Source organism: Drosophila tropicalis, unplaced genomic scaffold, assembly GCF_018151085.1.
Source record: "Drosophila tropicalis isolate 14030-0801.00 unplaced genomic scaffold, ASM1815108v1 contig_700, whole genome shotgun sequence".
Classification (NCBI taxonomy): Eukaryota; Metazoa; Arthropoda; class Insecta; order Diptera; family Drosophilidae; genus Drosophila; species Drosophila tropicalis.
This window is the reverse complement of record NW_027173183.1, coordinates 55189-80640: the sequence shown is the minus strand read 5'-3', so window position 1 is coordinate 80640 and position 25452 is coordinate 55189.

Here is a 25452-nt window from a genome sequence, read left to right as displayed (position 1 = left end):
ATATTGATTTGAAATTCACGAATATATTGTTATTGATAATTGTTGTAATATTATGTGCATATGTTTTATACAAAGCGTATTTATTACACAATAAATGCGTAACTAAAAGAGCCCTCAGCGTCGAAAACGATTTGGATAAAGTATACAATTTTTTTTCTATATGCACACAAACAATTGATATAACAATACATTGCGCAAATAAAATATTTTTTTATTGATTATGGCAATTTAAAAAAAAAAAAATAAACTTATAATAACTCTGAAAATCTCAAAAAAAATGTCCACTATTGATGAATATTTCGAGAAAGTAAATGATAATAACCCTACAATAGTAGAAGATTTGTTGAAAATTTTTAAAAGTGAGCAAATAACTTTACCTCAGCGCTCAATAAGCTTAGCGCAAATCAAATTAGCGTATTTAGACTTCACAGGAGAAACATTCCCTGTACAAGGAAATAGTAGAGTGCAAATGAGTTTCATTCTAACGTTACCATATGTATGCTGTTATCTAAACGCAGCGGGTTTCTACTTGTTGGATGAAACACAGCACAGAAATTAGAAAAGTATAAAGCATGAATAAAGTAGAATTAGTACATTTACAAGTATACATACCATTTCTTGATTACCTGATACACTCAGACGAAAGAAATTACAAATACAAAGAAATTAGGTATTGGATATCCAATAATTTTAAATTTGAAAGAAAAATAGTAGAACTTATGGAGAAAGCCATAAAGATAGCATATAATAGATTACTTGTTAAGGTGCCAAGAAGAAAAGACGTGCCTGAATGGGTTCAAGAACTTTTCATGGATACAGTCGAAACGGTAATTATAGATGATTCTGATGTGAAAATAATAGAATCAGAGGATTAAATTAAAATGATCAGAGGCAGAACACATGCCAATTTATTAATACAGAATCCCTAAGAATGGATTGGGAAGAACTTGTCCCATATATTCTTCAAATTAAGGAAACGTTTACAAAATCTTATAAATGTTTAAACCAAAACAGAAAAACCCAAAAAGAAACGTTAGACAAGCACGCAAAGATTCTTGTGGACTCTTTTAACGAAGCAAGAGGCCTAGTGCATGCAAACAGAGAAAAGATAGACGGAACAAACTGGTCAAAAGTTTTAAAACTATTAACCAGGTTACGTTCTAACTTAGTTACCGTACAGAAAAAGTATAATCTTAATATATTTATACCGACAATCCTAAATACACCTTTAACAATAGACGTAGAATCAGAAAGCCAACAAGAAATAGACTCAGAAGAAGAGGAGAATTTGGAATCTGACGAAGGTGCAGAAGTAGAAGAAAAAGATCTAAACGATCTGACAATCCCTGCACGATTGACATTATCAGAACAGGATAAAGATTCAGAATCAGAAGTAGAAATAAAAGAAAACATCATGGCTGATTTAAGCGCCCGAAGGGCATATATGAAGGACACTTCAAGCGCCATTCCAGAATTCAATGGACAAAAATTACATCTCCGAAGATTCAGAACAGCTTTGGAGATGGTAAATATGATGAAAGGTGATTTTGAAGATATAGCTGTTGTGGTAATAAAATCAAAAATTAGTGTCCCAACACTGTACACAGTCCAAAATGAGACATCAGTTGAAGCAATAATACAAAAATTGCAAGACACTATAGTTGGTGAAACACCCAAAGTGATTAAAGTCAAACTAAAAAAAACTACTCAGAGTGGTAAAACAGCTGAAAAGTATACATCGGAGGTCGACAATTTACGCAAACTCCTAGAAGCTGCGTATATTGACGACGGTATGTCGGCAGAAATGGCCCAGAGGTATAGCGTTGACGATGCTATAGAAGCAATGGTGAGCAAGCAAGACTTAAAGCAATTCTTGACGCCGGCAATTTTAAAACCATGGATGAAGTAATACTAAAGTACTTACGAAAGAGTACTGAGATAAATGGAAAGCCAAACGCTGTTATGTTTGCCCAAAGAGGCCGTGGTAATTATAATAACAGATATAATTATCGTGGTAGAGGTAATAGTCGCGGTAATTATAATAATTATAACAATTATTATTAATAATTACAACAATATCCAAAATTATAACCAGAACTACAACCAGAGAGGAAACAACAGAGGTTACGGCAGAAATAATAACAGAGGGAATAGAGGAAATAACCAACAAAACAGAGGTTATAACTCTAATAATAGCAATGTTAGGGTAGTCCAGAATAATTCGGGAAACTCTCAACAACCTTTAGATACTCAACAATAAAAAATTACAAGGTTTACACCATCAGTCTCAGTCAAAGCACATTTGCAAGTTTCACTAACGTAGCAACAGGAAAAGAGTTAGTACTTTTAATAGACACAGGTGCTGACATATCCATATTAAAAGAAAATTCCGACAACTTCCAATATATTCAAACCAATCAAATAATAAATATACAGGGAATAAGTCAAGAAATAACAAAATCAAAAGGACTTACTTCCATAGAAATACAAACCTCTAAATACATAATTCCACACGATTTTCATATCGTAAATTTACAATTCGCTATTGTGATGGAATACTAGGTATCGATTTCATAAGAAAATATAACTGTCAATTAGATTTCAAACCGACTGAGGATTGGCTTATAATTAGACCAAATAATTTACAATATCCCATATATGTACCAATAGCATACAGTTCTGGCAACAACTCCATAATTCTGCCAGCAAGATCACAAGTTGTCGGAAAAATTGAAATAACCTCAGCGGAAGACAGTATATTAATTCCGAACCAAGAAATTCAGCAGGGTATTTACATAGCAAATACCATAGCATTTTCTCAAAACGCATTCATAAGATTGCTAAATACAACAAACACAAATCAAATAATCAATATAAATAACTTGCAGTACGAATCACTTTCGCACTACGAAGTAGTTCAAACAAGTTTAGAAGATAGAAAGAAAACGGTATTAGCGACACTCTCGAAGAATTTTCCACCACATTTCAATACCCAACTAACCAAATTATGCACACAGTATAGTGATGTATTCGGTTTGGAAACCGAATCTATAACTACCAATAATTTTTATAAACAAAAACTGAGACTGAACTGAGATGAACCAATATATATAAAGAACTACAGAAATCCTCATAGTCAAAAAGACGAGATACAAAAACAAGTCCAAAAATTAATAGATGACAAAATAGTTGAACCATCGGTATCAGCTTATAACAGCCCACTGTTACTTGTACCAAAGAAATCACTGCCTAATTCAGAAAAGAAACCAGAGGGCCGGGGCTAACTTTGACCGCGACACTGCCATTAACAGATATATTAAATTAAGAAATGTTTAATTTGAAAACAATCACGTTAAAAGTAACGAAGTTATTTACAAAAGTCACTGTTTTCGCCCGATCGTTCCTATGGGAGCTTTATGATATAGTCACCCGATCTTGATCAAACTTGGCACAGTTATTAACAGATATACTAAACTAACAAATGTTTAATTTGAAAGCAATCGCGGTAAAAGTAACGAAGTTATTTACAAAAGTCACTGTTTTCGACCGATCGTTCCTATGGGAGCTATATGATATAGTCATCTGATCTTGGTCAAATTTGGCACAGTCGTTTATAAGCGTAATAAACTCTCTAAACTCTCTAATATAATAGTTTCACGATAATAACATAGAAAATAACGAAGTTATTGAGAAAAGTCACTGTTCGTGACTTTGTGATTTGTATGGGAGCTATATGATATAGTGGTCCGATCCGGCTGAATCCGAGATATACAACGCCTGCAGTATATACAAGCCTATGTGCAAAATTTCAGCTCTGTAGCTCTTACTGTCTAGGAGGAGTTTGCGTTGATCCAGACGGACGGACGGACGGACGGACATGGCTATTTGAACTCGTCTCGTCGTGCTGATCAAGAATATATATACTTTGTATGGTCGGAGATGCTTCGCTCTATGCGTTGCACACTTCTGACCAAAATTAATATACCCATTTTGCAAGGGTATAAAAATTATAAAACTATACAAACTCAAGACACAACTTGCTAGGGCTGCTAAAGGAAATTTTCAGCTTGGTCCTGTATGTATAGCGCTTTGTAGCCAACACACAAATTTTATCTTTCTCTCCTCCTTTTTCTCCTTTTTCTCTTACATTCTGGCGCTTTTGAGATTTCAGTGAATAAGTAGAAGCATATAAAGTCGCTGGCTTGCATTCAATCGTTGAGCTTTTTAATGCTACTCTTACACATACAGACTTACCGCTGGTTGTCATCTTGTAATTTAATAGGTTTTAAGAACGTTTTCTCCTCTTGTCATGGTAGTAGTTATTGTGGCCAAGAATGGTTTACTTTCAAGAAGTAAGCCATGGCAATCTTCAATTAAAACTTCCTTTCAGTGGTCTGTCTAGAATTTCTCCATTTCTCTAGCTATTAACATTCCACCAAGTTCAACAGATTTGTGAAAGAAAAGAAATGTTGAGAATGCAATGGTTATAAAAGTGTTTTATAAACAAGAATGATTAAACTTAAACAAAGTTATACAACTGTCCACCACATTCACTTTGCCAACCGCATAATTGAACCAGATACAAACACAGAGAGAGAGAAAGCGAAGCCAAAACAGAATGAATGGGACTCCTTGGTAACTGCAACTAGCCAACTTGTGTTGATGGATAATGGCTAGCTCCTTGCTTGGCAGTTCAAATCTTTTTAGCATTTTGACTCTAATTAATTTTAATGATGATATAAATGCTAGACAAGCACTCACAGACTCATAGATTACAACTACAGCAAACAGGTTTGAGCTGCTAAAAAAAAGAAAAATAAAAAAAAGCTAACTCCAACATTTATGGCGCTGACTTCTCAACAAGCTGATGTCCACGTCCAAGTGCTTCTTCTATACAACAGGAGTCCTTGCCTGGGCTTGTTCTTTTCGCCTTTTCCATTTTTTGTTTTTTGGTCAATTTCATTTAATTTAATTTAATAGCCTTGCGCTTTTTGTCATTTGCCAGAGCCACAACGCGCATTTTATATGAGAAGCTGCCCCACCACACATACATATATACACACACACATAGTCATGGGCGAGCCGGTGACGCAGTGTAACCTCGCCGGGATGATGGTCGCAAACTCTAACGTGTGGCAGGCGGCCGCCGCCTTCGCCGCACACGTGATGAAGAAACTTAGGCAGTTGGAGAGGAAAAGGTCGGCGAATTAAAGAAGCTCACGGTCTGCGAAGCAATACCGACAAGTCGTCCCGCAGTAACCGTAATCCTTTTTTCATTATGCCCGACTTCGTATGTTTGTTCCCTTGTTATTTTTAATTATGGTTTTAATAAATATTTCCTTTGTCAATTTCCAACATAAAGGATCAGCGTACTTGAGAGGAAAGAAAAGGAGGGAAAGGACATGGCTTAATGAAAGAAAGCAAAACGCTTCTGCTACCTAATCAAATTTAAACTTGTTAACCACATTCTTCTGTTTGTTTTCTTGTCTTGTCCTATAACAAATAACAAACTGTAGCATGTTCACTTATCGAATGAACACTGTACCTAGTTTCATACATACATAATTCATAAATAATATCGAAAATATATTGTAGCACTTTGTCACAATATTTATGTATACACATTCAAGTACCATGCGTTTTCCGTAATAAGACCATCCATGAGTGCATGGTACTGGACAGTGCTGAGTCGGCATATCTTACACGCGCAACGACTCAGTCACCAAGTGAACATGATACGTCCTCACTCTCCCGCAGCGAACCATACATAATTATGTAAACATATATACATAAGCTTACCGCTCCTCTGCTAGCTTCACTGGCAGCGCAGTCACGCGGACTTTATCTATACTGAACAATTGTTAAGATTTAAAAATTCATTCAATAAACAGAACACGAAGAATGGAGACAGACGGACGGACGGACGGACATGGCTAGTTGAAGTCGTCTCGCCGTGCTGATCAAGAATATATATACTTTGTATGGTCGGAGATGCTTCGCTCTATGCGTTGCACACTTCTGACCAAAAATAATATACCCATTTTGCAAGGGTATAAAAATTATAAAACTATACAAACTCAAGACACAACTTGCTAGGGCTGCTAAAGGAAATTTTCAGCTTGGTCCTGTATGTAAAGCGCTTTGTAGCCAACACACAGATTTTATCTTTCTCTCCTCCTTTTTCTGCTTTTTCTCTTACATTCTGGCGCTTTTGAGATTTCAGTGAATAAGTAGAAGCATATAAAGTCGCTGGCTTGCATTCAATCGTTGAGCTTTTAATGCTACTCTTACACATACAGACTTACCGCTGGTTGTCATCTTGTAATTTAATAGGTTTTAAGAACGTTTTCTCCTCTTGTCATGGTAGTAGTTATTGTGGCCAAGAATGGTTTACTTTCAAGAAGTAAGCCATGGCAATCTTCAATTAAAACTTCCTTTCAGTGGTCTGTCTAGAATTTCTCCATTTCTCTAGCTATTAACATTCCACCAAGTTCAACAGATTTGTGAAAGAAAAGAAATGTTGAGAATGCAATGGTTATAAAAGTGTTTTATAAACAAAAATGATTAAACTTAAACAAAGTTATACAACTGTCCACCACATTCACTTTGCCAACCGCATAATTGAACCAGATACAAACACAGAGAGAGAGAAAGCGAAGCCAAAACAGAATGAATGGGACTCCTTGGTAACTGCAACTAGCCAACTTGTGTTGATGGATAATGGCTAGCTCCTTGCTTGGCAGTTCAAATCTTTTTAGCATTTTGACTCTAATTAATTTTAATGATGATATAAATGCTAGACAAGCACTCACAGACTCATAGATTACAACTACAGCAAACAGGTTTGAGCTGCTAAAAAAAGAAAAAATAAAAAAAAAAAGCTAACTCCAACATTTATGGCGCTGACTTCTCAACAAGCTGATGTCCACGTCCAAGTGCTTCTTCTATACAACAGGAGTCCTTGCCTGGGCTTGTTCTTTTCGCCTTTTCCATTTTTTGTTTTTTGGTCAATTTCATTTAATTTAATTTAATAGCCTTGCGCTTTTTGTCATTTGCCAGAGCCACAACGCGCATTTTATATGAGAAGCTGCCCCACCACACATACATATATACACACACACATAGTCATGGGCGAGCCGGTGACGCAGTGTAACCTCGCCGGGATGATGGTCGCAAACTCTAACGTGTGGCAGGCGGCCGCCGCCTTCGCCGCACACGTGATGAAGAAACTTAGGCAGTTGGAGAGGAAAAGGTCGGCGAATTAAAGAAGCTCACGGTCTGCGAAGCAATACCGACAAGTCGTCCCGCAGTAACCGTAATCCTTTTTTCATTATGCCCGACTTCGTATGTTTGTTCCCTTGTTATTTTTAATTATGGTTTTAATAAATATTTCCTTTGTCAATTTCCAACATAAAGGATCAGCGTACTTGAGAGGAAAGAAAAGGAGGGAAAGGACATGGCTTAATGAAAGAAAGCAAAACGCTTCTGCTACCTAATCAAATTTAAACTTGTTAACCACATTCTTCTGTTTGTTTTCTTGTCTTGTCCTATAACAAATAACAAACTGTAGCATGTTCACTTATCGAATGAACACTGTACCTAGTTTCATACATACATAATTCATAAATAATATCGAAAATATATTGTAGCACTTTGTCACAATATTTATGTATACACATTCAAGTACCATGCGTTTTCCGTAATAAGACCATCCATGAGTGCATGGTACTGGACAGTGCTGAGTCGGCATATCTTGCACGCGCAACGACTCAGTCACCAAGTGAACATGATACGTCCTCACTCTCCCGCAGCGAACCATACATAATTATGTAAACATATATACATAAGCTTACCGCTCCTCTGCTAGCTTCACTGGCAGCGCAGTCACGCGGACTTTATCTATACTGAACAATTGTTAAGATTTAAAAATTCATTCAATAAACAGAACACTAAGTGAAAACACCAGCAACTAAGCAAAAATATAATTGTTGCATTTTTGTGAATTATGGGACTTAGTACATGGCGACCGTGACAAAGGTCAAGGAATAAGGCCTGGACAAGGAAACTACAATCGCTGGAGGAAAATGTGGAGTTCAACAAATGCAAAAACTGAGTGAGTAGAGAGTGAGTTATGTCAAGAGGGGGAGTGCAAAACAAAATAAAGAAAAGAATAGCACACATAAAGTGGCTATTATATGCGAACAAAAATCCACCCCCTGGGCAACAGCCCAAAAGCTTCAACAAGAACTTGACTTTTTAAAGTCAACGTTACTTAAAACAAAAAAGAACATAACTCACGCTCACTCAGTGCATTTTGAAATAACAACAATAAAAACTAAAAAAACTCCTCCTCCAACAAAAGAGCTACCAAAAAGGGAAAAAGAGTGTCCTGACGATTGCCCAGGACCATTGGACAGTGTACATTGCGAGTACACATGTATGCTGACCGGCACCGGTACCGCATGAGCCCATAGGCCCTGGACAACAGCAGCGGTGACAACGAGCGTGAAAGACAGGCCGCCTTTTACGCCTTCGAGGGAGCATCAGCGGGCTAACCAGCGACGACCAGCTGATGCTGCTCATCTGACGTCTGACATGCTGAGATCGATATAACTATAAAAACATATTAAATATTACATATTACATGTATTACACATACAAATAAGAAAATTTCAAATGTAAAAAAAAACCCATTGTTAAATTGTGCGGAACCTTATCTGCTCAATAGAAGTATAGCCCGTAAAGCTATGCGAACTAATAGGTAGAAATTTGTTAATTATACTTCATTAGTAGAAAAAAGAGTCACTCCAATTTTTATGCTTCAAAATAGTATCAGCAAATTTAATAAGGAATATACTACACCCGTAATGGGGTTAATAGAAACTAAAACAGTGGATTCCACTGCTAACGTAATTAACAAGATTGAATCACAAAATATTGATTTGAAATTCACGAATATATTGTTATTGATAATTGTTGTAATATTATGTGCATATGTTTTATACAAAGCGTATTTATTACACAATAAATGCGTAACTAAAAGAGCCCTCAGCGTCGAAAACGATTTGGATAAAGTATACAATTTTTTTTTCTATATGCACACAAACAATTGATATAACAATACATTGCGCAAATAAAATATTTTTTTATTGATTATGGCAATTTAAAAAAAAAAAAAATAAACTTATAATAACTCTGAAAATCTCAAAAAAATGTCCACTATTGATGAATATTTCGAGAAAGTAAATGATAATAACCCTACAATAGTAGAAGATTTGTTGAAAATTTTTAAAAGTGAGCAAATAACTTTACCTCAGCGCTCAATAAGCTTAGCGCAAATCAAATTAGCGTATTTAGACTTCACAGGAGAAACATTCCCTGTACAAGGAAATAGTAGAGTGCAAATGAGTTTCATTCTAACGTTACCATATGTATGCTGTTATCTAAACGCAGCGGGTTTCTACTTGTTGGATGAAACACAGCACAGAAATTAGAAAAGTATAAAGCATGAATAAAGTAGAATTAGTACATTTACAAGTATACATACCATTTCTTGATTACCTGATACACTCAGACGAAAGAAATTACAAATACAAAGAAATTAGGTATTGGATATCCAATAATTTTAAATTTGAAAGAAAAATAGTAGAACTTATGGAGAAAGCCATAAAGATAGCATATAATAGATTACTTGTTAAGGTTGTAACGATCCTTTTTCGTCCTTCGGGATATCTACAATATCTCTTGGGCTAGGTTCGGCACAACAAATTTATTTTGTGCCCCGGTGAAATTAAAACACACTCGATTTCAAGTGCCGATGTTAATTGTACGTTTATTCAAATCGTTAATGGAGTTGGTTGGATATGACGGTTTCTCGATGGTAGTGCTGGGCTCGGATAGCGTTGGTGAGTTACTTTGAGTCCCTCGTTGTCCTGTCTGTGTCTTCCTCTTGTTTCTGTAGCCGTTGCTGGCTACTGCCTCGATCCGTACAATGTGCTTGATTTGCGATACACCTCTGCACCCCTTCCGCTAAATTTGTTGAGATTCCTTTGTTTCTCTCAACTTTACTTTGGCTTGGGTACGGTGCTTGGTATCCTTGTCTAAGGACTTGTTATACTTGAATGAAGCTGTACAGGTTACTCGTAAGTCCTGTATAGTTCTTAATTTTGCTGTTGTTTCTTGTGTTTCCTTGATAAGTTTCTTAAGGTTACTCGTAAGGCCTTAATTACTTATTACTTGATCACGACTTGTCGACTTGATGATTTGATTGACAGCCGTTGCCTTTATATAGGCAGATCCCATGGCCTCAGGAACACATTGGTGTGGTACCGCTATACAGCTGGTACATTTCCATCGGCCCTCTGCTTTCACCCACGCATCCATTTGTTGCTATGCGTGGTGAAAGTCCCGTAAATCCTTGGCGCATATAACTACTTTCTTTGTGGCTGAGCGCCCATTTACGCCTTGTCCTTGTCTTTCTTGTTTGTACATCTTGACTTGCATCACTTTCTCGCATTGGCGTCGCCTTTCTATTGGCCGCCCTCCGTATCCCGTTGCCTCTCTCGCTTTCTCTGCCAACGCTGCCGTCGCCCGTCGCTCCCTTTGATCCACTCGTCATACCCAAATTCACCCACATTTGTTCAATATTATCATCTACATACATATATGCTAATTGTATTAACTAAATTAATGTTTAAACATAATAAGCTTGATTACTTTAATATATAACATTGTTTAATTCCCCACGCAAAACGCTTTCATGTGCATCTCGTATCTATTAGATAGAGGGCTTCCCCATGGCTCATCCCTCCCCCTTCGGCTTGCATATTCCCCTTACAAATCCACAAACCATTTTCGTTTTACAATTTCTTTGCTCTCCCCCCTACTCCCCGTTTCATAAGCATAGCCCTCACTTGGTTTCATTTCGGTACCAAGCATTCCCCGCACCCGTCTTTCGGGCTTGCTTGGCCCTCACTTTCGTTTTCTCTCGCTCACGAAATTCTTTTGGCGCTTGCAATTTACCGCTTTCGCTCTCATGAGCGTGACGTATGCATAGCGCGGCCCATTGGCCACCGGTATTCTCTCTCTCACCGCCTCACGCATAGTGTACGTGTGACCCATATGTATGCTAATGCATGCATTTATTTGCCTCTCCATTCTCTTAATTTATCAAATGAGGCCAATGCCCCCTTTTCACATGCAATTGTGTCTTCAAGCCCGGCTTCACTTACTCTTATACAGCCACTCATATTTGTTATGCTTCCCACGCATCTTCCCGCTTGTACGAAATCACCAAACGGCATGGGGTTCGATTCGGTTCGATCGAGCCATGTTGGACTTGGCTGCCCGTCGCCTGTGCATGTATAATTGTTTTTTTGTTATGCCTCCCACGCATCTTCCCGCTTGTACGAAATCGCCAGCGGTTGCGTGGGGTTCGATCGGCCATGTTCGGCCGGCCTCGCTACGTTTGCTCATTCACACCCGATTTCACTCTTATATGACCAATTCTTATACTGTGTATTTGGTTTGTGTCTTGGCTGTGTTTGTATTTTTGTAGATTGTTTGTTGTAGCTGTAGTTTGTTGTGGGGGACATTATTCTTGTCTATATAATGTTTCTCACACTCCCCCTTCTTCGGGAGGGATTTGCCCTCCCCTGTCCCTTGTACCTTGTGTTTGTTTTCTGTATGTATATTTTCCATTCTCGTATTTGTGCATTTAATATGTTTGCCTTTGTAGCTTTGGCATGTGTTTTTGTTTGTTTTGTGTTCTTCTTTGTTTTTTGGCTTGTCTTTTGCTTGTTTTGTGCCTTTTTTCTTTGGGACTCAGCTCGCATCTTTTATTGGCCAATGGGCATCTTCTAATGTTGGCGATTACTGAGTATCTTTTCTTAACTGTTGTCGGATTAGGGCATCTTTTCATTGTTTTTTTTTTTTTTTTTTGGCCCGTTCCGCATCTTTTTTTTTCTACTTACATCTAATTATCCTACTTATTATACCCTCCTTTCCCTATCTACTGTTGCTGTTGCTGTTGTTGTTGCTGCTGCAGTTGTTGTTGCTGTTGTTGCTGCTGCTGTTGTTGTTGCTGGTTCACAGCCTCTGCCAACCTTTCCCTGGCCCTTCCTAGCTCGGCTTGTTGCTGTTGCCACTTCATTGCCTCTGCCAGCCTTTCCCTGGCCCTTTCCAGCTCGTCTTGTTGCCGCTGTTCCCACGCCAGCAGATCCCTCTCCGCCTCCTGCTGCTGCAGGATCTGCTGGCGCCACCAACTCATCCATTGGTGGCATTCCATCATGGCATGTTCGGACTCCTCATCTATCCTCTCTGGCTCGAGTGGAGGTGGGCTGGCTACTCCATCAGCCGCACCTTCATCAGCCACGGCCATCTCAGCCGTTTCACTGGCCTCTGACCTTGAGTCCACCATGTGAAACGGCGTTGGTGGCCGCGCTGGCTCCCACAATCTTGCCGGCGGCTCGTATGCCTCGTTCTGCTCCCACGGTGCATACTCAGCTGGGCTGCTTCGGCCGCTACTTGATTCATCCGCCAACTCGTTCTCCGCCATGGCTATCACCTCGCCCAGCTCTCTCCACATTTCGTCGTCTCCTTCCTTCTCCTGGTGGCCCGGGTCCATCGCCGACTCTGCCTCGCTCTCTCCTGACCCGTAGCCACTGTCCTCTACGTCCTCATCGTTCTCCTCGTCCGATGAGGCGGCGCTTACCGGATCCATCATATCCGGCTCATCGTCGTCGGACTCCTCATCGGACCAGTGCCAGTCACCGCGTTCCATATTGGCCCGCGGTGCCGCACCTCGTCGAGCTACGCCTTCATCCTGGCCAAAATTTGCATTAAATGCGTTCATGTTTTCTTTGTGTTTTTTTTTCTTTACTTGCCGAGTGATAAACTTTGAGTGTTTCCTGATCCTGACACTTGCACGCATGAAACCTCGCCGATATTTAGGATTTCTCCTCCTTGCCCTTGTTCTCTTGGCATATTTTAGATTTATTTATTAGAGATGCTCCACCATTATATGCATAGTATCATGCGCATGTGTATGTGTATTGCGGTGACTCACCACTACATACGTCATATTGTGCGTATGTGTGGGTGCGTAACATCATGCGCCTGTGTGGGTGCGTTTTCCCCTCTCTTTTCGCGGTGTGTGCGCATATGTATTGGTGCTGTCCCCAATCGTTCTATCTCTGGTTTTTTTCTATTATGCCTGCATATTGTTTGCATCGTTACGATATTCGGGGATCCGTTACCAGTTTCTAAATTCGTTTTCGCATGCTTGTATATGTGTCATTACGATATTCGCACATCTTCATTGTGATCTGCGATGCGGTTTGCAACTTTGCTATAATTTGTTTCTGATGCGATGCGTTTTTAGATTTTCAACTCTAAGTCATGTTTTGAGTTCTCTGTCCAGCCGGCCGGTCTGTGCAGATTTTCTCGCCGCCATGTCATTCGAGTCGTCCATCCTCATTGCTCATCACTTTTCGTGCTATCCGCTTCTTCGCATATTTGTTGCTTCAGTTGGCTGATGTGTGCTTGTCTGGTTTTTTTCGTTTCTTTGTGCCGTATTTTGCATATGACCGGAGATGCAAAGCCTATCACTTCATATGGGCCTCCAAACTTTGGTGCCAGCTTTGCTGCGAATCCTTCTGCAGCATTTGAAAGGTGGTGTTCTTTTGCCCATACCGTTGCTCCGATCACTGGTCTCCATTCTCTTCGTCTCAGATTGTAATGGCGGGCCTGATCCTGTGCAGCCGTTTCCAGATTTCGCCGTATTAGTTCGAACAGCTCTTGCATTTGTTTTACCTTCGCGTCTGGTGGTATCGTTTGCTTCCCTGTGCCTATCGTGACATTATCGTATAGTGCACCCGGCATTCTTGGTTCTCGCCCCTGTATTACATAAGCTGGCGTGAATCCTGTTGCCTCTGATTGGCTTGTATTCACTGCTAGAGTTATTTCTGGGCAACTTTCATCCCAGTTGCGTTGATTTTCCCCCGTAAACTGAGCAATCATTGTTTTTACTGTTCTATTTGCTCTTTCGGTTGGATTTTCTTGTGGCGTGTACGGTGCTGTCAGTTGGTGTTGGCATCCCCATTCTTCTAACATTTTTTTGAATATCCTGCTAGTGAATTGAACTCCATTGTCCGTTATCACCCTTTTTGGAGCTCCGAATCGAGATAGTATCCTCTCTCGAAAGGCCTTAACTAGACTTTCTGCAGTTGCCTTCCGCATCGGTATCAGTTCTGTCCATTTCGAAAACCTGTCAATGATTACTAGTAGGATCGAATTTCCGTGTTTCGATCTTGGCAACGGTCCTACAAAGTCAGCGCATACTGTAGCCCATGGTTCTTCCGGAATTTGTGTTAGCATCTTTCCCGCTGCCTGCTGTTGGCTGGGTTTATATTGTTGGCATATCGTACACTTTCCTACAAATGTCCTGATATCTCGTTGCATTCCTGGCCAGTAATATCTTGCTGCAGCCCTGGCAGTAGTTCGCCTGCTCCCTGTATGCCCTGCTGTTGTTGCCGTGTGGTTTTCGGCCATTACTTGATCACGTAGTGTTTTTGGCACACATAGTTTCCAAGCTACCACTTCTTCTTGGCCTGCTCTGTGCGGAATGTTCCTGTATACCTGACTATTTTCTATAATGTAATCCGGATATTTCTGTGGTTGTTGTTTTATTTTTCCCATTATGTCTTGAATCCATCCACAATCATTGTTTGCTTGTCTTAATCTGGCACCATTATCTATTATTCTTTTGCACCCTTCCATTGGTTGCCTTGACAAAGCGTCTGCGACAATGTTTAATTTGCCCTTTCTGTATGCTATTTCGAAATCGTATTGTTGCAGTTCCAGTGCCCATCGGGCTATACGGCCCGTAGGGCTTTCTATGCTATTCTTCTTCAAGGTATGGTTTTAGTTTGCGTATTGCCCATACTATCGCTAGGCATTCCTTTTCTGTTGCCGAATAGTTCTTTTCCGCTGGGTTTAATTCTCTTGACAGGTATGATAGCACTCTCTCTCCATCCTCAGTGTTTTGTACCAATATGGCTCCTAATCCCATGTTACTTGCATCCGTCTGGAGCACAAACGTTTTTGTGAAGTCTGGACATGCCAATACTGGGCCACTCGTCAGCCTTTCCTTTACAGCATCGAATGCTGCCTGATGCTCCTCGCTCCAGTGCCACTTTGTTCTCTTCTTTAGTAGTTCGTTCAATGGGTGTGTAAGTGCTGCAAAACCTGGTACGAACCGTCTGTACCAGGATGCCACTCCTAAGTACTGGCGTAATTCCTTTGTGCAAGTTGGTGGTTCTAATTGGGCTATTGCGGCCACCTTTTCGGGGTCCGTTGCAATACCGTTTTCTGTCACCAAGTGGCCTAGAAATTTTAGCTCCTTTCTAAAGAATTGGCACTTCTCGGCATTAATTCTCAAGTTTGCTTCCTTCAATCTCCTGAACACTTCTTGTAGATGATTCATGTGTTCTTCGATTGTTTTGCTCACTATCACAATGTCATCTTGGTATGCGAATGCGTTTGGTATCATTTCTGGGCCAATGACTTGGTCCAGTGCGCGTTGGAAAGTTGCTGATGCTGAGTGTAAACCGAATGGCATTACTTTCCATTGGAATAACCCCTTCCCTGGGACTGTGAATGCCGTCATTGGTCTGCTTTTTTCTTCTAACGGAATCTGCCAGTATCCGTCCTTCAGGTCTAGGCTGCTTATAAATTTCGCTTCACGTAGTTGGTTTAAGATGTAGTCGATGCGTGGCATTGGGTATGCATCTTTTATAGATTTTGTGTTAATCTGTCTAAAATCTACGCATAATCTCCATTTTCCCGTCTGTTTCTTTCTCACCATCACTATGGGTGAGCTATAAGGGCTTTGTGATGGTTCGATGCATCCCATTGTCAACAGTTCATCGACCTTTGTGTTGATTTCTCCCTGTATTTTTGGATTCTTTGGGTAGTATCTTTGTTTTATTGGGATATCATCCTTCATCGTTATGCGATGTATCCCCACTTTTGACAGTCCCTTCACTTTCCCTAATTCCTTCAACTCCTGATTTAGGAAACTTTGTATTTCTTGTTGGTCACTGTTCTGAGTGACCATGATGGATATTCTTTCTACCAGCCTGCCCTGTATTCGCTTGACTGTCGGTATTAGCACTTTGTGGCCTCCACACGATATCTCTGTGTTCATAATCCGGAGGAAATTCCAACCTAGTATCAACGGATCCATTCCTTCTGGCATGACCAGGAATGGCATGTGGATTTCCTTGTCCCCAAATCTCACGTATCCTGTCCATTGCTCTTCAATGTCTCGTACCTTTCCGTCTGCCATGTATACCTGTTTGTGTGTGTTCTCCCATTTTCCCTTATTCCTCACAGTTTCCAACATCTGCTTGCTGATGGAAACTACTCGTGGCTCCGGAGTCAATTGTCGCTTTCATCTGGACTCCTGCTACTTCGATGATTGCCGACAATTGATCCTCTTCCTCTATTAGTTGGCCTATTAGTGCTGAGGAGCTTGTTGGCTGGGTTCCTGCTCGCCCCTGATAGGCTGGAACCGCCTTTCGTTTCCCGAAGTCCAACAACATTCTTTTGTTCATTTTCCCATCCTTCCACACTGCCAACAGAAAATGAGTCTCTGATTGTTGCACTCCCTTGCCCAGTGTCCGGCTCCTCCGCATCTGCGGCATGCCTGGTTTGGGTTCAAAACTTTCCCATCTTGGATGTTTTTGTTTTCTTGGCTTGGTCTTGAGTTGTTCTCCATGCCGTTGTCTTGGCATCTCCGGCACTGTGTGAATGCTGGCCCGTAATTATTTTCTCCTCTGTGGCTTGATTGGTTGTTGTGTGTTCTTTGAGCATTGTTTGGGCGATGGAAATCTGCTCGTTCTTGTTCAAGCATCTCATGTTCATCTGCCAACTGCATCAGCTCCTCTAGGTTTCTGACTCTGTGCGGCCGAACGAATATCTTCAAATCTGGAGTGCAATTTTCTAATATAACCTCCAATTGTTCGTACTCTGGTATTTTGAGGGGTCTCATCATTGTTTGCATGTCGATCATATAATCCTTAAAATACTCGTTTCTGTTTTGTTTGCGATTTTTCACTTGGTCCGCCAATTTGTTGAAGAATCCTCTTGGCAGGAAGTATTTCTTGAAGCCCTCAACGAACTCCTTCCACGATCGCCACTGCTTGTTGTTTGCGACGTACCACTTGAGTGCTTTGTCTTTCAGTAGTTCTGGCATTGCTCTTGGGATCATGTCCAGCTCGATGCCATACATGTCTGCTGACCACTCGATCTGTTCTATGAACTCTAGTGGTCTGGAATTGCCGTCGAACCTGAATGTCCATTCCCTCACTTGTTTTGCCACCTTGGCGTATTCAGTGGTCCTGTTTGTTGCCTGTGGTACCGTTTTCTTGGGGTCTATCGTTTGTCTCCTTATGTCCCTCTTTGTTTCTGTGCTATCTAGGGCTCCTTCGCTTCCCCATCTTGGTGGTAAATATGGTGGGATTGCTAGTGTGGCGATGTTTATTTTCTGGAATTCCTCAGCCTCACTTTCGCATGTTTTTGATGTGCTTGCTATTGTTTTCATTTTTATATTTTTCGCGTACTTTGTTTCCAATCTATTTATTTCCTCCTTCCAGTCTGGGTCCGATTCATTCCTTTCTACCCATTCGCCTAGCTGTTTCCTCATTTCCTCCACTGTACCGGTCATCTCGATCCCGATCCTTTGGCCTGTCTGTAACAGATCCTCCTTCTTCATGTGGTAAATCCATCCTTTCCCCATTTTGAATGTTTTCTTTACGATTTTACACTTTTGTTTTGTTAAAATTTCACCAGTATAGCACGTTGGGCGCCAGTTGTAACGATCCTTTTTCGTCCTTCGGGATATCTACAATATCTCTTGGGCTAGGTTCGGCACAACAAATTTATTTTGTGCCCCGGTGAAATTAAAACACACTCGATTTCAAGTGCCGATGTTAATTGTACGTTTATTCAAATCGTTAATGGAGTTGGTTGGATATGACGGTTTCTCGATGGTAGTGCTGGGCTCGGATAGCGTTGGTGAGTTACTTTGAGTCCCTCGTTGTCCTGTCTGTGTCTTCCTCTTGTTTCTGTAGCCGTTGCTGGCTACTGCCTCGATCCGTACAATGTGCTTGATTTGCGATACACCTCTGCACCCCTTCCGCTAAATTTGTTGAGATTCCTTTGTTTCTCTCAACTTTACTTTGGCTTGGGTACGGTGCTTGGTATCCTTGTCTAAGGACTTGTTATACTTGAATGAAGCTGTACAGGTTACTCGTAAGGCCTGTATAGTTCTTAATTTTGCTGTTGTTTCTTGTGTTTCCTTGATAAGTTTCTTAAGGTTACTCGTAAGGCCTTAATTACTTATTACTTGATCACGACTTGTCGACTTGATGATTTGATTGACAGCCGTTGCCTTTATATAGGCAGATCCCATGGCCTCAGGAACACATTGGTGTGGTACCGCTATACAGCTGGTACATTTCCATCGGCCCTCTGCTTTCACCCACGCATCCATTTGTTGCTATGCGTGGTGAAAGTCCCGTAAATCCTTGGCGCATATAACTACTTTCTTTGTGGCTGAGCGCCCATTTACGCCTTGTCCTTGTCTTTCTTGTTTGTACATCTTGACTTGCATCACTTTCTCGCATTGGCGTCGCCTTTCTATTGGCCGCCCTCCGTATCCCGTTGACTCTCTCTGCTTTCTCTGCCAACGCTGCCGTCGCCCGTCGCTCCCTTTGATCCACTCGTCATACCCAAATTCACCCACATTTACTCAATATTATCATCTACATACATATATGCTAATTGTATTAACTAAATTAATGTTTAAACATAATTAGCTTGATTACTTTAATATATAACATTGTTTAATTCCCCACGCAAAACGCTTTCATGTGCATCTCGTATCTATTAGATAGAGGGCTTCCCCATGGCTCATCCCTCCCCCTTCGGCTTGCATATTCCCCTCACAAATCCACAAACCATTTTCGTTTTACAATTTCTTTGCTCTCCCCCCTACTCCCCGTTTCATAAGCATAGCCCTCACTTGGTTTCATTTCGGTACCAAGCATTCCCCGCACCCGTCTTTCGGGCTTGCTTGGCCCTCACTTTCGTTTTCTCTCGCTCACGAAATTCTTTTGGCGCTTGCAATTTACCGCTTTCGCTCTCATGAGCGTGACGTATGCATAGCGCGGCCCATTGGTCACCGGTATTCTCTCTCACCGCCTCACGCATAGTGTACGTGTGACCCATATGTATGCTAATGCATGCATTTATTTGCCTCTCCATGCTCTTAATTTGTCAAATGAGGCCAATGCCCCCTTTTCACATGCAATTGTGTCTTCAAGCCCGGCTTCACTTACTCTTATACAGCCACTCATATTTGTTATGCTTCCCACGCATCTTCCCGCTTGTACGAAATCACCAAACGGTTGCATGGGGTTCGATTCGGTTCGATCGAGCCATGTTGGACTTGGCTGCCCGTCGCCTGTGCATGTATAATTGTTTTTTTGTTATGCCTCCCACGCATCTTCCCGCTTGTACGAAATCGCCAGCGGTTGCGTGGGGTTCGATCGGCCATGTTCGGCCGGCCTCGCTACGTTTGCTCATTCACACCCGATTTCACTCTTATATGACCAATTCTTATACTGTGTATTTGGTTTGTGTCTTGGCTGTGTTTGTATTTTTGTAGATTGTTTGTTGTAGCTTGTTTCTTGTTTGTTGTGGGGACATTATTCTTGTCTATATAATGTTCCTCACAAGGTGCCAAAAAGAAAAGACGTGCCTGAATGGGTTCAAGAACTTTTCATGGATACAGTCGAAACGGTAATTATAGATGATTCTGATGTGAAAATAATAGAATCAGAGGATTAAATTAAAATGATCAGAGGCAGAACACATGCCAATTTATTAATACAGAATCCCTAAGAATGGATTGGGAAGAACTTGTCCCATATATTCTTCAAATTAAGGAAACGTTTACAAAATCTTATAAATGTTTAAACCAAAACAGAAAAACCCAAAAAGAAACGTTAGACAAGCACGCAAAGATTCTTGTGGACTCTTTTAACGAAGCAAGAGGCCTAGTGCATGCAAACAGAGAAAAGATAGACGGAACAAACTGGTCAAAAGTTTTAAAACTATTAACCAGGTTACGTTCTAACTTAGTTACCGTACAGAAAAAGTATAATCTTAATATATTTATACCGACAATCCTAAATACACCTTTAACAATAGACGTAGAATCAGAAAGCCAACAAGAAATAGACTCAGAAGAAGAGGAGAATTTGGAATCTGACGAAGGTGCAGAAGTAGAAGAAAAAGATCTAAACGATCTGACAATCCCTGCACGATTGACATTATCAGAACAGGATAAAGATTCAGAATCAGAAGTAGAAATAAAAGAAAACATCATGGCTGATTTAAGCGCCCGAAGGGCATATATGAAGGACACTTCAAGCGCCATTCCAGAATTCAATGGACAAAAATTACATCTCCGAAGATTCAGAACAGCTTTGGAGATGGTAAATATGATGAAAGGTGATTTTGAAGATATAGCTGTTGTGGTAATAAAATCAAAAATTAGTGTCCCAACACTGTACACAGTCCAAAATGAGACATCAGTTGAAGCAATAATACAAAAATTGCAAGACACTATAGTTGGTGAAACACCCAAAGTGATTAAAGCCAAACTAAAAAAAACTTCTCAGAGTGGTAAAACAGCTGAAAAGTATACATCGGAGGTCGACAATTTACGCAAACTCCTAGAAGCTGCGTATATTGACGACGGTATGTCGGCAGAAATGGCCCAGAGGTATAGCGTTGACGATGCTATAGAAGCAATGGTGAGCAAGCAAGACTTAAAGCAATTCTTGACGCCGGCAATTTTAAAACCATGGATGAAGTAATACTAAAGTACTTACGAAAGAGTACTGAGATAAATGGAAAGCCAAACGCTGTTATGTTTGCCCAAAGAGGCCGTGGTAATTATAATAACAGATATAATTATCGTGGTAGAGGTAATAGTCGCGGTAATTATAATAATTATAACAATTATTATTAATAATTACAACAATATCCAAAATTATAACCAGAACTACAACCAGAGAGGAAACAACAGAGGTTACGGCAAAAATAATAACAGAGGGAATAGAGGAAATAACCAACAAAACAGAGGTTATAACTCTAATAATAGCAATGTTAGGGTAGACCAGAATAATTCGGGAAACTCTCAACAACCTTTAGATACTCAACAATAAAAAATTACAAGGTTTACACCATCAGTCTCAGTCAAAGCACATTTGCAAGTTTCACTAACGTAGCAACAGGAAAAGAGTTAGTACTTTTAATAGACACAGGTGCTGACATATCCATATTAAAAGAAAATTCCGACAACTTCCAATATATTCAAACCAATCAAATAATAAATATACAGGGAATAAGTCAAGAAATAACAAAATCAAAAGGACTTACTTCCATAGAAATACAAACCTCTAAATACATAATTCCACACGATTTTCATATCGTAAATTTACAATTCGCTATTGTGATGGAATACTAGGTATCGATTTCATAACAAAATATAACTGTCAATTAGATTTCAAACCGACTGAGGATTGGCTTATAATTAGACCAAATAATTTACAATATCCCATATATGTACCAATAGCATACAGTTCTGGCAACAACTCCATAATTCTGCCAGCAAGATCACAAGTTGTCGGAAAAATTGAAATAACCTCAGCGGAAGACAGTATATTAATTCCGAACCAAGAAATTCAGCAGGGTATTTACATAGCAAATACCATAGCATTTTCTCAAAACGCATTCGTAAGATTGCTAAATACAACAAACACAAATCAAATAATTAATATAAATAACTTGCAGTACGAATCACTTTCGCACTACGAAGTAGTTAAAACAAGTTTAGAAGATAGAAAGAAAACGGTATTAGCGACACTCTCGAAGAATTTTCCACCACATTTCAATACCCAACTAACCAAATTATGCACACAGTATAGTGATGTATTCGGTTTGGAAACCGAATCTATAACTACCAATAATTTTTATAAACAAAAACTGAGACTGAACTGAGATGAACCAATATATATAAAGAACTACAGAAATCCTCATAGTCAAAAAGACGAGATACAAAAACAATTCCAAAAATTAATAGATGACAAAATAGTTGAACCATCGGTATCAGCTTATAACAGCCCACTGTTACTTGTACCAAAGAAATCACTGCCTAATTCAGAAAAGAAACCAGAGGGCCGGGGCTAACTTTGACCGCGACACTGTCATTAACAGATATATTAAATTAAGAAATGTTTAATTTGAAAACAATTACGTTAAAAGTAACGAAGTTATTTACAAAAGTCACTGTTTTCGCCCGATCGTTCCTATGGGAGCTTTATGATATAGTCACCCGATCTTGATCAAACTTGGCACAGTTATTAACAGATATACTAAACTAACAAATGTTTAATTTGAAAGCAATCGCGGTAAAAGTAACGAAGTTATTTACAAAAGTCACTGTTTTCGACCGATCGTTCCTATGGGAGCTATATGATATAGTCATCTGATCTTGGTCAAATTTGGCACAGTCGTTTATAAGCGTAATAAACTCTCTAATATTAAGTTTCACGATAATAACATAGAAAATAACGAAGTTATTGAGAAAAGTCACTGTTCGTGACTTTGTGGTTTGTATGGGAGCTATATGATATAGTGGTCCGATCCGGCTGAATCCGAGATATACAACGCCTGCAGTATATACAAGCCTATGTGCAAAATTTCAGCTCTGTAGCTCTTACTGTCTAGGAGGAGTTTGCGTTGATCCAGACGGACGGACGGACGGACGGACGGACGGACATGGCTAGTTGAAGTCGTCTCGTCGTGCTGATCAAGAATATATATACTTTGTATGGTCGGAGATGCTTCGCTCTATGCGTTGCACACTTCTGACCAAAATTAATATACCCTTTTTGCAAGGGTATAAAAAGGTAGTTGAGTATAAAATCGATGATTTGATAGCAATTAAGCGAACGCAATATGGTTCAGGATTAAAACTTAAGGCTAAATATTTTGGACCATATAGGGTGGTGAAAGTTAAGTCTCATGGACGCTATGACGTAGAAAAGGTAGGAGATCACGAAGGTCCTGGGAAAACCTCAACTGTCGCAGAGTATATGAAGTCGTGGAATGGTCAAGTGAATTCATCAGACGATTCAACATTCGAGACGAATGATAAGTCAGTCCGGCCGAATGTGGGAATGTGTCGAGAGACGAGAAGTGGTCGATTGTACTGAACCAGTTCAGAGGTGCATAATTTAAAGTTTATCAAACCATCGATATCAATTGAGAAAAGAGTTTTATGGCGTCGACCGGTTGTGTTCCTCGTGGCTGCTCGAATAAGAAGAGTGTAGTTATGTGATAAATGTATAAAGAAATAATGTTGAATAAAACTGATTGATTGTGAGTAAAAACGGCCTAGAAATTCGGGAGGAAAAAGTGGGATTGCACTAACAGTCCCACAAATTGATGTCAGAAATGGGATTGCACTAACAGTCCCACATATACATATGTACATATGTATGTAAGAGATAGAGATACCAGATAGCTGGCAATGCACCATACTACACCGTTTTTCCTGGGTAGTCTGGCTCGGGAGCAAGTGTTCGTTGGGTAACAGTTGGCAGCCTCTCTCGTTGGTCGTTAGCCGAAGTACGAAGTTGTCTCAAAGTTGTGTAAAAAGTCGATTTAAAACTATTAAATGCATCATATATATTGACTCTGTATTTACATGAACCTATTAAATAACCATTATAATAAACATTAAATTAATCCAAACCTTACATTTGGGGGCTCGCCCGTGTCGAATACAGAGACTTAAACATATGTGATCGCGAAAAGTCGAGTGTCGTTTTGTTAAAAGTTGCTAAGTTGTTATATGCTGCTGAAAAGTTGTTAAAGTTGTTACAAGTAGCTAAAAACATTAAGTTGTACTATTCAAAACAGAACATTCTTCTTCTTGTGAAATTCGAAGCCGCCCTAGCGTCGCCAGAAAATTCTCGAAGTTAGGCAAAAAGAAAAAAAAAAAGGAAAAGAAAAGAGACAGAACAAAAACAAAAGGCGCGAAATATCATGTCGACGCCTCAGGCGAGGAAAAAAGTTGCGAAGCCGGTGGTAAAACGTGCGAGTCAAAAAGAGATAGCAGATACTAAATCTAAAACAACAAGTAAGAGCGAGAAAGCTGAACCCGCAACGCCGATTCCAATTCAAAACAAGATGACAGATGAACTTGAAGTGTGCCCAAGTGAATTTCATATAGAGGAAGCTAGACAGTCTGGAGAGGCGAAAATGGAACAAATAATACAGCTGCTGAGCCTAAAAATTCTGTCCGATGAGAAATGAAAATTTCTGCGGAAAACTTTTGAAAAGTTGTGGGCCAATATGATGGAAAATCTATACAAGTAGAAAAATGGTTGGAAGTATTTGAAAGAAATGCCGAAGTTTATGATCTTAGTGAGAAGCAGAAATATTGCTATGCCAGAGCTAAAATGAGTGGTATAGCCCAACTGTTTCTAGAATCCGAGAATATTTGCAATTATGAAGAACTTAAAAGCGCCCTAGTGGAGGAATTTTCATGTAACTACAATAGTGCTGACATTTATCAGCTGTTGCAAGAAAGAAAGAGAAAGAACAGTGAGACACTGCATGAGTACTTACTTCAAATGAAAAAGATAGCTTCACTTGGTTATATTGAAGATGCCGCTGTTATAAGCCATGTTGTCAATGGTCTGGATATAAAAAATGAGTATAAGTTTGCAATGTATCGTTGTAAGTCTTTTAAGGCTTTAAAAGAAGAGTTTGATATCTATGATCGTTTAAATATATCCGAAAGAAAAGGCAAAAAAGAACAACAAAAACCATATTTCAAGCAAAACAACGGGCAAATAGCTAAAAAAAGGGTATTGTTTCAACTGCGGATCGGGAAATCATAAGCGCAATCAATGTGACGCCGGAATAAAATGCTTTAAGTGCAACCAAAACGGACATATATCCCGTGACTGTCCTCAGAATGCTGATAAAGTTCGTGTTATTTCCAATCGCAGTCGTTTAAAGAAAATCCGTATAAATGGTGTAGAAGTCGAATGTCTGGTAGATACAGGATCAGACGTCTCAGTGATCAAGGAGAGTATTTTCAAGAAGTTAAAAAACGTGGCACTAATTGAAGATGTACGTATGTTGCACGGTCTAGGCAATGGCACAGCAAAGCCTATTGGACACTTCACTGCAGATGTGGTCGTGGATAAGTTGAACACAAACCAAAAGTTCATAGTACTTCCGAATAGCCAGATTGATTACGATGGACTGCTGGGGGATGATTTGATCAAAACATTCCGTTTG